This window comes from Protopterus annectens, chromosome 4.part1 (genome assembly GCF_019279795.1).
Source record: "Protopterus annectens isolate FY-2018-M chromosome 4.part1, PAN1.0, whole genome shotgun sequence".
Lineage (NCBI taxonomy): Eukaryota > Metazoa > Chordata > Ceratodontiformes > Protopteridae > Protopterus > Protopterus annectens.
The window spans coordinates 129,253,011-129,265,452 of record NC_056734.1 but is presented as its reverse complement, the minus strand read 5'-3'; positions in this window follow the sequence as shown (position 1 = coordinate 129,265,452).

Here is a 12,442-nt window from a genome sequence, read left to right as displayed (position 1 = left end):
AGATAGACTCATAAAATAGATTCACGTTAGAGGTCCTCTGGAAACATTACAATTGCAGTTTTCTTGCATTCTCTTTCTCTCGCTCTCTTATCTGTCTCCCTACCATCACCTTGGAACATACTGCCCTGTGTTGCCAGGGACTACTTTCAGTTGACTTAAGATCTGGTTTGCTACTGTAGTGAAGGGCTCTTTGATCAGTTGATACAGGTTTTCCTGAAAAAGCCCAATCTGTTTTCTTTATCACATTCTTCCAGCAATCAGTCCACAGAATACCTCATCTTTATTTCCCCTGCTGACTGCATTTTCTACTTATAGGAGGATTCTCTTGTCTTCTGTCATATCATCCCTTTTGTTCTTCTTGAATCTCTGTTTCAGACCACCCTCAAATTTGTAAATGTGCACCTATATCTTCAGATTAACAGAATTATCCCTTCATACAAACTACAAAACTGGTACTTTTGATAACAAACTGTTGCACGTCAGATTTTGTTCCTAATAGCTACTATGTCCTTATTGTTCTACATAGGTTCATAAGTAGGTACTAGGCTACTGGCCCTAGGGCCTATATAAGCCTAGCCAAAAAGGTACCCTGGCTTTTGCCAGCCAAGAAAATTATTTTCCTGTGCCCCTGTCAAGCAGAACCACAGAAGTGATCCGTGGGGTGAATTTCCTATTTCCCATCCAATCATCAAGATTTTTCTTGAAGAGTGCTAATGAGGAGCTCTGTTTGCTATAGGTAGGTAGTCTGTTCCAGAGTATGGGAAGCCTCTGGGACAGGAATCTATCCCTCCAGCATGTTCTGTTTATTGTGGTGACAAGGTTTAGGTCCCTAGAGCGTGTAGCTCAGGGGGAATTGGGATTTTTTTAAGTGGAGCATGTCCAACAGCTCTGGGTTTGACATAGCTTTCTATGTTTGGCAGAGATCGCCTCTGAGGAGGTGATATGTGATGGAGTAAAGCTGGAGTTTTTTGAGACGGTCTGCATAGGGCATCTGTTTGAGACCAGTAATCCTCTTTGTGAGGTATTTCTGCAGCCTTTCCAGTTATTGTAGATGTCTTCTGAGGTACATACCAAAAGGGGCGTTGTACTCTGCAATGGGTCTAATGAGTGATGAGTAGAGGGGAACAATGACCTCTTTTTTCTGGATGAGAAACCTTTTGTGATGAGGTGTGCCATGTAGAAGGATTTCCTGACCACTGTGGCAATGTGATTATCAGAGGAGAAACTACTGTTCACCTGTGTCCCAAGGTGTCTTATCACACTTTCAGTGTTAAGTAGACTACCGCCTATGTGGTAGTTCATGGGTACTGAGTTTTTACCAAAAGGGATGACAATGCACTTTTTGGCATTGAGCTTGAGGCCATGGCTTTGACAAAAGGCATCTGTCTCAGCGAGGCCCTTTTGTAGGATGTCCACATCTTTTGGAGTTTTGATTATGGCTCCTAGTTTGCAGTCATCTGCGAACATTTTTAGCCAAAGACCTTCTGTGTTGGCCTGTACTTCAGAGAAGTAGATACCAAACAGGAGAGGACCCAGGACTGAATCCTGTGGTACTCCACTTGTCACTGGTCTGAAGTCAGATTTGGAGTCTGCTACTTTCACAGTGTGGGTTCTGTCAGTAAGCCAGTTGGCAACCCATCTTGTGACATAAGGATTTATACATAGTTTAGTGAGTTTATCTATAATTCCAGAGTGGGAGAAGGTGTCGAAAGTCTTGGCAAGCTCTAGATAGGCTGTGTGAACCACCTTACCCTCATCTATGGCTTTGGTGACTGCTTCAAAGAAGTCTATCTGGTTTAGAATACATGATCTGCCTTTTACAAACCTGAACTGTGTGGAATCCGGCGTTTGGAGATTACCAATGTCTTTGTTTATGAGTTCCATGATGATATGTTCCATGGCCTTGCAGACCAGGCTTGTCAGGCTTATGGGACGGTAGTTCCCGGGGTTTTTCGTGGCTCCCCCTTTGTGGAGTGGGATAACCATCCCAGTGCGCCATTCAATGGGCACAAAGCCTGAGGTGAGGCTATGATTGAACATGGTACTTAGGTGGGGTGCCAGTTCATTCTGTAGTTCATGTAGAATGCAGCCTGGGATATTGTCAGGTCCCATGGTTGCTGTGTTCTTGGCTTTGGAGAGTGAGGTTTTTACCTGTGCAGCCATGATTACAGGAACTTTACATTCTTCCGGTAAAGAGATGGGCCTTTTAGGTGGTGAGAGGGAGGTAAAGTTAGCACTGAACCTATCTGCCAGGATGTTGGCAATATCAGTTGGTTCTGTATATTTAGTGCCATTGTGCTGTAACTCAGAGCATATCTGAGTGTTGCCATTGAGATTCTTGACATAGCTATTGAATGCTTTGTGGTTGTCTTTAGAATCAGTGGCGATTTTGCTTTCATAACTAGCTTTGGAGGATTTTATGAGGGATCTCAGCTTCTTACTAAGGCTGACCAGGGAGTTTCTCCAATCATGGGATTTTACTCTTTTTTGCAACAGTTTCTTTCTTCTGTTTTAGAGTTTGTTTATGGCAGAAGACCACCAGACTGGCTTCCTTTTTTCTTGGTTCTGTTAGGGATAGCACGATCCATGCACTCGTGTAAGTGCTTATAAAGTATATTTGTGTAGGATTCAGCAGTCGTATCTCTATTGTCCATTTGCATGAGTGTCGTGAAGTTTGCCACTTCTGTCTTAAGAAGCGTGAAGTTGGCTTTGGAGAAATTTTTTACGGTTGTTTCCCTAATGGGGGGTGGGGGGTCAGGATGTGGATGTCTAGGGTGATTAGATTGTGGTCGAATCTGACCAATGAGGAATTGATCTCTGGTGTGGAACATCGGTCGCCCATGTTGGTAATGACTATGTCTAGGATATTGCTGCCCCTAGTGGGGGTGTGGATAAGTTGATCCAAGGCATTGGAATTTATGAATTCTAGAAAACATTGAGCAAAAGAGTTGGTACATGAGTAGTTTTCATAGTTAATGGTGGGGTAGTTGAAATCACCCATTAGTAGGGTGATGGGTTGTACCCTAACATTTTCCAGTGTATCAAGAAAAGTGGAGTGGGAATCCTGGGGCATGGTGGGGGGTCTGTAGCAAGCTACAATTTGGATTGCGATCTTGCCCAGAGTTAGTTGCACTTGGATAATCTCGGATGCATTATGCTGAGCAACTATCTTGGAGGTGTGGACATCCTTAATGAATATGGACACGCCTCCACCTTTAGTGTTTCGGTCCGGGTTTGGTGCCGAAAGGTGTGGTATGAATTATAACCTGGTAATGCAGGGGTGCTCTCTGGAGCTTTGAACCAGGTCTCTGTCACTGCACAGATGTCGATGTTCTCCATTTTAAGGAGTGCCTCGAGTGAGTGCATTTTGAGGTTTAGACTCCTAGCACTGAGTAGCATTACCCTCAGATTTTTCTTGCTTGTACCTGTTACGGTGGTGAATTTGTCATTTGAACCTTGCCTAAAAAAGGCACTATAGGGATGACAACAGCCTTTGCCAGTATCCAGAATCCCAAGGGCGACAGGTACAGGCCATCTCTGGCATTGTGGTCTGTCAATCATGTCATCCCAGGCAGACAGATACTGGATTCCCTTAAAATGACACCAGAAGCTTAGCCAATTGTTGAAGTCAGTCATTTTGCCCTTGTACTGTGGTATCATTCTGGGTGATGGCAGGATACTACTCAGGGCTAGGGTCATACCTGCCTGGGCTACAAGATCGGAGAGCTCCTCCATGTCTCTTTTCATGTAGTCCAGGGAGGTACGTCTCAGGTCATTCACACCAACACAGACAATGACAGAGTCATATTTGTACTTGTTGTGGAGTGACCTGAGTGCGTGCGTTATGTGGCAGATGATGGCACCTGAAAGGCAGCTGACAGCAACTTTCTCCTTGTTTAGCCTGGTGAGTGGAACATCAGAGTGCCTGATTATAGAGTCACCTATGTTTCTGAATACCCAGTAACTGTTTCTACTGCTCCTATTCTGAAAAAACACTGTGGCACATTTTGCATACTCCTTCTGTCTGTAGTGAAACTATAGCTTTTCTGTGCCTACCATTATCGTGTAATAGTTGTTTGATAGAGGCGTGCTTAATTTTGTCCTCTGAATTTAATTTATTGCATTTGTCCTTTAGTGTTTCATAACTGTGATGTTAGACAGGTCCTGTATTGTGAGTGAAGCATTTCTTTCAAGCATGCAGTGAAAATGGGTTGCATCCAGCAAACAATACAAAACAGACAAAAATAATAATAAAATAAAATGCTGCCTGCCTGCAGAGTGCAATAATACAGCACAGAATAAAAAATACTATTTCTGTTAAGTGTCTGTAATCAGAAGTTCCATCTGGCTGAGTTGGTGGCAGCTTAGGTGGATGTAAAAGATCCCATGGTCTTAATGAAAAGAGTGGGCGAATTTTATTGTGCCCTGGCCAAATTTTCCCTAACCAGTATAAATACCATCTTGAGTCTCCCCTGAGAAGAGGCAGCTGGCCAAGTGATATTAACCTGGCCAACAAAACAATATAAATACATAAATACATAAATAAATAAATAAATTATCCTGATTCTTGGGTCATATGAACTATCGTTCAATTGAAAAGTTAGTATCATCATGACACTAAGTAGTACATTACCCAGATCTAGTTTTTGAGAAGCATCAATATATTAAGTTTATAGGATTTCATGCTTCCTAATCACTTATGAAGTGGTTTGGAGCAAAAGGTACTGTGTGTTTATGACTTAACAGCATGTGCACCACATTCTGCATGCAACAAGGACCCCACCTGTCTGTCTAATTGTCTTTTTTAATGCAGATACTGATGAAGTAACATCTTTCCCATTGTTAATCCCAAACGACTGACTCAGTCCCTTTCCTACTTATTTTCATTCTACATTAAAGTGGCCTATTTCCATGGGCTAACACCCATCTTGTGACATAGGGATTTATACATAGTTTAGTGAGTTTATCTATAATTCCAGAGTGGGAGAAGGTGTCGAAAGTCTTGGCAAGCTCTAGATAGGCTGTGTGAACCACCTTACCTCCTTTCATTTCAATGGTTGGGCCTGTATCTACGGGGTCTACTTTCTGCTAATGTTTTAAATGCACCAGCTCCTCTTTATAGTAGTTATTAGCTTCTTAAAGAAAAAATATTCACGGCACTATAACCTACAAACGGCTTATTCTAATCTAACATTTATATTTTCAGTAGATATTGTTGTATGCATGCATATTAATATCGGCACACTTTCACCCCCTATTTGCAGTATGTAACTTTTTCTTTTGCTGGGCATAATGAATCCAGTAGATGTGCAACTGTCTGACAGTTGCTACTCAGCTCATTTTCAAAGTTAACTTAGAGCATCACACTCAGGTTCTTTTAGTGTCCATTCTTTCTACAACACCAGACTAAATTCTGAGTAAAATGCTTCTTCCTCTTCCTCTCTTTTGTATAGCTCTGCTTTATCCTGACATCCTCTTCTTATCTGATATTTCTCATACATCACAAGACTCTTTCTGCAATGTCATATGTTAGTCATTGTTTATGAGATAAAGAAGACAGTATCTCAACATAACTGCTGATACTGAAAAGTCTGGCACTACTTAAAGGGTGATGTATATCAGAAAATAAATAAAATATTTCAGCTTCTGACATATTCCCTGTACTGATCTAAGTTTCAGAAATATGCATCCACTTGTCTTTTCATTGGCGTAACAGACTTTCACTTAGTTTCAGCTGTATTATCACCTAATCAGATGTATGATGGCACCTGAATATATATATGCAAAATTGCAGCACAAAGAAGCTTTTCATAAGTCACCTTCCTCCATTCATTATTTGAATAGGCCCTAGATTACTAATGGGAATGAACTTGGCCAACATGCTGGGCACTTTTTATTTTAGTAACTTATTGTTAAGCACACAGCCTTTACTTTGAGCCATTAGCATAGTCTCAGACAGCAAGATTTTATGTAGTGCTACCAGTGGGGTTTCCCATAAAATTTGATCTGCTTATGTGACTTGTATTTTAAACAGTGTTGATGTTGCAATATATTATTATAACAATAGATGGTCAATAATGGTTCCTGACTTCCTTCCTCTGCTGTTAATGAGATATAACCCTAACTTGGACCTCCATTTTTATTATAGCAGTATGGATTACCATGACTCTCAGTATTTGTCACACTGTAGGAGATCTGTGGTGCTTTCTTTATATGGCAGGAATTACAGAGCACTTGTTTATGCTCTGTGCCCTGTGACTCCTTTAAGAATGGTTAACAAAGCATTTGCTTAAGCCTTTATTATATCTTGTTAGTTAAACGTTCTGAAAATGTATCTGTATACCTCAGCTACTGTGCACATCGTGGCATGTTAAATTATAGTAATACAGTAGTGCTTTTATACACATTATTTCTGTATTATTTCTGTATTCTGACAAGTTCAACATACATGCAGCATTTAATACTCTTCTGCTCAGTTTGTTGAGCTGTGTATACAGATCCATTTGAGAAGTTAAGTGACATTTATTCTAGTGAAGGTCAAACTTATAGATTTTCATAGATTCTAGTTCTTTTTCCTGATATGATAGAGGAGAGAAAACTGCCTCCTGCATTATGCACTGTATTTCAATGGCAGTAGATCAGCATTAGGTTGATTATGTCTACTCATACTGGCATGTTATACTTTTCTTCTCTTCACTTGTGGAGAAAATGAGTGACCACCAGCTTTACTATATGGGTGGAATTACGTAGTTTTTGTTCTGTGCTACAGATGTATATGACTCAGAGCAGCTAACTGAATGTATGGGATTTTATAGACTAAGGGCGTGTCAAAAACAAAAAAAAAAACATTGCTTTATGTCCAAATAAAGGCACAGAGAAGCTCTACTCTAAATTTAATGGGCAGGTCAGAAGTCACAACATTTTCCATTACAGGAAGAGGATATAAATTTGGTTGCAGAATATCTGATCTAAATCTTTTACCCATAAATAGACGTGATTTATAAGAAGTATGTCAGAGCCAAATTTCTGCTACATGCTTATCTGAAAGGTGATCTGATCCGTACCCAGGTTATGTCCAAACCTAATGAACCATTCAAGATGGCCTAGGTTAGTTTTATATTGCTTTCATCCACTCAACGCTGTTGGACATCACCTGCCAGCTCTGTAAACTAGAAACTGCAATTACTATTTCTCTCTGTATAGTTTCCATCTTGCAGGACTTAGGGACGTGCCCAAAGCTCTCAGAAAGTGTTTAGTTAGTCAAATAGTGTTGTAATTCTCCAAGAATAATGCCAAGATCCAAGGAAAAGATGGTTGATTTCAACACTTGGTTGAATAAATAGTGTTATTTAAGGGAGTCCAGTATGTGTCAGATTGGGATGAGCTGCTGCACAGGCATACTTGTTTTACGAATATTGACTGGCAGCACTCATTCCAAGGGTTCCACATATTGGATAAAGCCTTTGCTATCCCCACAGTGCCGCTTTAGGCAGAGTCCAGCTAATGACTCTTCCAGCCTAAAAAACAAAACAAGTCAAGCACTGGACAATATCAAGGTGGTGCTGCTTAATGCTATGAGTCTAAGTATGAAATTGCCTGACCTTACTGCCCTCCTGCATTTGGAGAACATTCATCTGTGTATTAATACTGAAACTTCGTTTTAAAGTGCAGAAAGCATTCCCTCAAACCCTCTATCATCACTAAAGATCACTCTCTAAACTACTTTCCAAAACAAAAATACATCTTGTGTGGGCCCTGATAATCTCATGAGACATGTGCTGGTGACCTGCTATTCAACCTGAGCTTAGCCACCATCTTTGTCCCTGAGTATGGCACATAGCATTTGTGAAGCCACTTCAGAAGGGCTGCCCCATCATGTACGCAGGAAATCATTAATCCATCAGCTTGATGAGCCTCATCTGCAAGGCCATGGAAAAGATCATAACTGACCTGATAAGCTATGATATTAGCAATTATAAACTGTGATAATAAAAATCTTCTAAGATTTGATCTCGTGCAGTTTGGAGTGCTAAGAGTAGATCCTGTCTAATAAATCTGGAAACTTTATTGAGAGGATAACACACAAAACTGTACATAGTGTTCATGCTGTCCATAGAGCATATCTTGACCTCACCAAGGCATTTGATACCATAACACGTCAGCATTATTAAAAAGCTAAATTGGTCCCTATGTAGTTAAGTAGATAGCAAATTGGCTGAGCGACAGAGACCACAAAGTGAGAGTGACAGGTGCATCCTCAGAGATCATGCAGGTAAGCAGTGGGGTCCCTTAGGGATCCTTGCTAGGACCTTTGCTATAACATCAAAACAGGATCTATGGTTAACCATGTTTTCAGATGACTGTAAACTGGGTGTCAAACTCAAATCCCCTTCTGACATACAGAAGCTATAATATGAACTTGCACACATTAATAGCTGGTGCACAGAAAACTAGTTAAACTAAATGCTAAAAAGTGCAGTATTACTGCATTTGTTAAATGATCCCTCCACCCAATGTTTGGTATAGACAACACCTACTCCAAAATGAAGATGTGAGAGACCTTGGAACATGGGTAAATAATTTCATCTCCTTTGATAATCTGGTTACAATGGTATTTAAGAAATCCTTCTGTCTGCACAGATGATCACAAAGTGTATTTCCACTAGATCCAAAGAACTTCTTATCCCCTTTATATTCTGCACTGATCAGGTCAGTCATTGACTACATACAATGCTACTCTTGGGATATATCTTACTAGACATATAAAGCAGTTGGAGACTCCCAAAAGGTTCCCAACAAAAAATATTATGGCTCTAAAAGATCTGAGCTACCAAGGGGGGGGGGGTTGTCCCTGTATTCAGTGTCCTGTAGACTACCTAGGAATGATCTGTGCCTTACCTTCTGGGCCATTACAGATTTGGCAGTTCATGATTTCTTATATCTCTACAAATCAAACAGTCCAGCGAACTCTAGGAACAGAGATCTGAACCTGCTTCAGTAACTAAATAAATCACAGTGGAGTGACAAATTCATGACTTCTCTGGAACAAACTTTCACTCCAGATCAAGCAGTACTACACATTGTCTTCCTTTAAAGAAGAGTTACACAATTGGATGGGGCATTCACAAATTCACTCCCAGCATGACTGGCCTATCACTCCTTGACAAAGGAGGTAAGGTCTAGTGGTAAGTACTGAGAAGGTGTAAATGGCCACATGACCCAGATATGATTCTATGAGCTATGATAATCCTATTGAGTCAAACTTGTTTATTTACAGTACATAGTAGTAGCTGTCGGAGGTGCCAGAACTCTAACTAACTAGACCCTCCTTGTGGTGAGACATTACAGGATTTGCACTGGCAGCATGTAGTAGATGGAGGACATTGCAACATACTTTGAATACACTGTGCTGTTCATGATTTCCCTTTAGTAAGGCAATCCACCATCCCGCAACTTATTCATATATAGGCCATGTCCAAAGAGTCAGTTTTAAACAAGGGCCTAAAATCATTATACACACAGTTCTATAAACGTTTTACCTACAATTGCAATGGTTTAAAATAATCCTAGCCAATAATTATAAGGAGTGGTCTGTATCATCTCAGATCTAGAGTAAGTGTAAGGATGTACTATACAGTCCATTAAACTAGAATCAGCCAAGGCCAAAAATTACTTGAACTATGGCTTCTATGTCCTTGAATGAACAGTGTCAGCTGTGTGGGTGTGGTGTATGGACTTTTCTTCACCTTTGAACAGTACTGCTCAACAGAATGAGAGGTATGCAAAGGTTTCTATGATTTATATTATGGAAATAATAGTTACCAACATGCAGAAAGCATAAACAGAGGTGTGCCCACACTGAATCACAAGGATTACTGAAATATTGTGAAAGTAAAGTTTGAGTGCTATAAATAGTATCAGTTTCAATAATAAGAGATGCAGTCTTACCATATCAATTGTTCTATGATAGGACCGTCATTGATTGGTCCTTGCTTAGGTTCATTTTTTTCTACAAATCACTGAACCCCCCCCCCAACAAAAAAGCATGTACTTCTTTGTATGTACTGTGAGACATACTATATGAGTTATAAAATCACATTTGTCACCGGGCATACCAGGTCACTCCTATGCCATTAAAAAGCACCTTTGTTCTTGTAAATCAACAGCAAACAATGAAAATCTGACATATTGCTAAACATGAATAATTAATATACAGCTGTGTACCTGCCTGGGGTAGCACAGGGCTACAGTGAGTAGCACTGTCACTTCACAGGAAAATGTTTTTCAGCTCAGTTCATGGTTGGGGAACTTCCTGTGCAGAGTCTGCATGCCCTCTTTGTGTTCAAGTGGGTTTTTTTCAGGTACTCCAGTTTCTTCACACCATATGTATGATACAGAATAAAGGCCCGACAATCGACTTCCATTCCATAATTGGCTAGTAAACTCCTGGAATGGGAGCAGCTGTTCACTGGATTGATAAAGGAAATGGATATGACTCATAAGCATGGATTGATGAATAAACTTGTTCATCTTACAAGGAATTCCAAAAGCAGAGGCTGGAGGAAGAGGCAGACATATGCAGGGGAGGAGTGCTGGCAGGGTATTCCTGACCCATAAAGGAAGGTTTTCTCATAGGTTAGCTGATATGGTGACAATTCTTCTGTTATACTTAACACTAGTACCCTCCTTGCTGGATCCTTGGTTTATCTAAATCACAAGCAATAGCAACCAAGGAGTGGTGGAAGGAGCCAGAAGACTACATAAACACAGAGCCCAGATACCTGAGCCTGGACTACTAATTCCCATAACAATTCCTAACCTTTGAATCAAAGTCGAGACAATAATGTTTGGTGAGAGTGTGCACTAAAAACCAAGTAGCTACAAAAAATGTTGGTAATAGACATTCCATGAGTAGTTAGCTTTATGATGTCAAAAGATAAACTAGTTGGCCATTAAGTTGTAATATGTCTTCTTGTCACTCTCCAAGCCCTTCTATCCTGTTCTTTCCTCCTGAGTTCATGCATTGGTTTCACACCTGAGCTACTGGCATACATCCAGAGCATGAAAGACCATTTGTTACCGAGTTAATGCCCCTATAAATAAGACCACTGTAGGGACGGACCACTTCAGAGCAATTCGAAAACCACCTTTGAAAAGAAATGAGTTGGTCCCGAACAATGCCCTCTTTCTATGAAAGACCAGATATGGTCCCCTACAGATAAGGGCCTTAAAGTCTGAGATCCTAATTGTAGAGGCAGTGCTCACCAGAAAAAGTATGAAATGCTAAATGTACAGGTAATGATTACTAGAAAAAGCATTTTCCAAGAGCCAGATTTCAACAGTACCAGGTTAGTAGGCCCAAATGCTTGATGGCCAAGCCTGTCAGACATGGAGTTCAAATCCCATGGAGGGAAAGATTTTTCAGTGGGAGAAAGGAGATGCAGAACTTTAAAGAATTGCTTAATCACCTAGTAATGGCTATAACCCTACCCTTCACAAGTTCATGAGGTTCAGCGATGACTGCCATTTGTACCTTGACCATTTAATAATCAAGTCCCAGATAATACTGATATCTCAGACAAGTCAAGATCAAATGCAAGCTGATCTGCTGGAGCTGTAGATGGCACTGCCATACTCAAATTCAGAACTGCTTTCACTTGGAGACACAGGTTTGTTGAGGGGAGGACTTTATAGCAGCTTCAATCAACTCTGTGATCCCAACTAGTAGATCCAGTATAACCGGGGAGTTCCAAATTAAGAACCAGGCTCTGTGATAGAGCAAGCTGTCAACATAGCCAACTCCCTTGGCTTGAACCAGGAGTGTTTCCATTAAAAGTAGGGACCTGATAGTCTGAAACCATGCCCTTCTTGGCTCTCACCAATCAGTAAGAATGGGGTTTGGTCATTTCTACTCTGAACTTTGTGATAAAGAGTAGAATCAATGGGAATGATAGAAATATGTGCAAAAATTTCACCACTACCACCCTTCCTCGATTAAACTAAAATAAATAAATAAATAAAAATAAAAATAAATAAACAGTGTTTGTGCCACAACAGATAGCACACTCACCTTTAGTATAGAAGGCTGTGGGTTCTATTCTCACACTAAGAAGATCAATTGCTGATATTGCAGTATTGTATAAGGAAGGGGGTACTGCACTCCTGTGTATGCCATCCTTTGATGACACACTAAACAAAGGTCCCATCTGCCTGGGTTGGTGGTAGCTCATTTGGATGTAAAAGATTCTGTGGCAGCAATTGAAAAGTGAAGGGGAAGTTCCCCAATGCCTTGCCAAATTTCCCCTAGTATCAATACCACCTTAGGTCTCCTCTGAAAAGAGGCAACTAGCCAAGTGGGACTAACCCATTCAACAAAATGCTTTAATTTATGCTGCCTGCACATTACTTAAACAGCATCTTTGATGAATAGCTCAATAGGGGG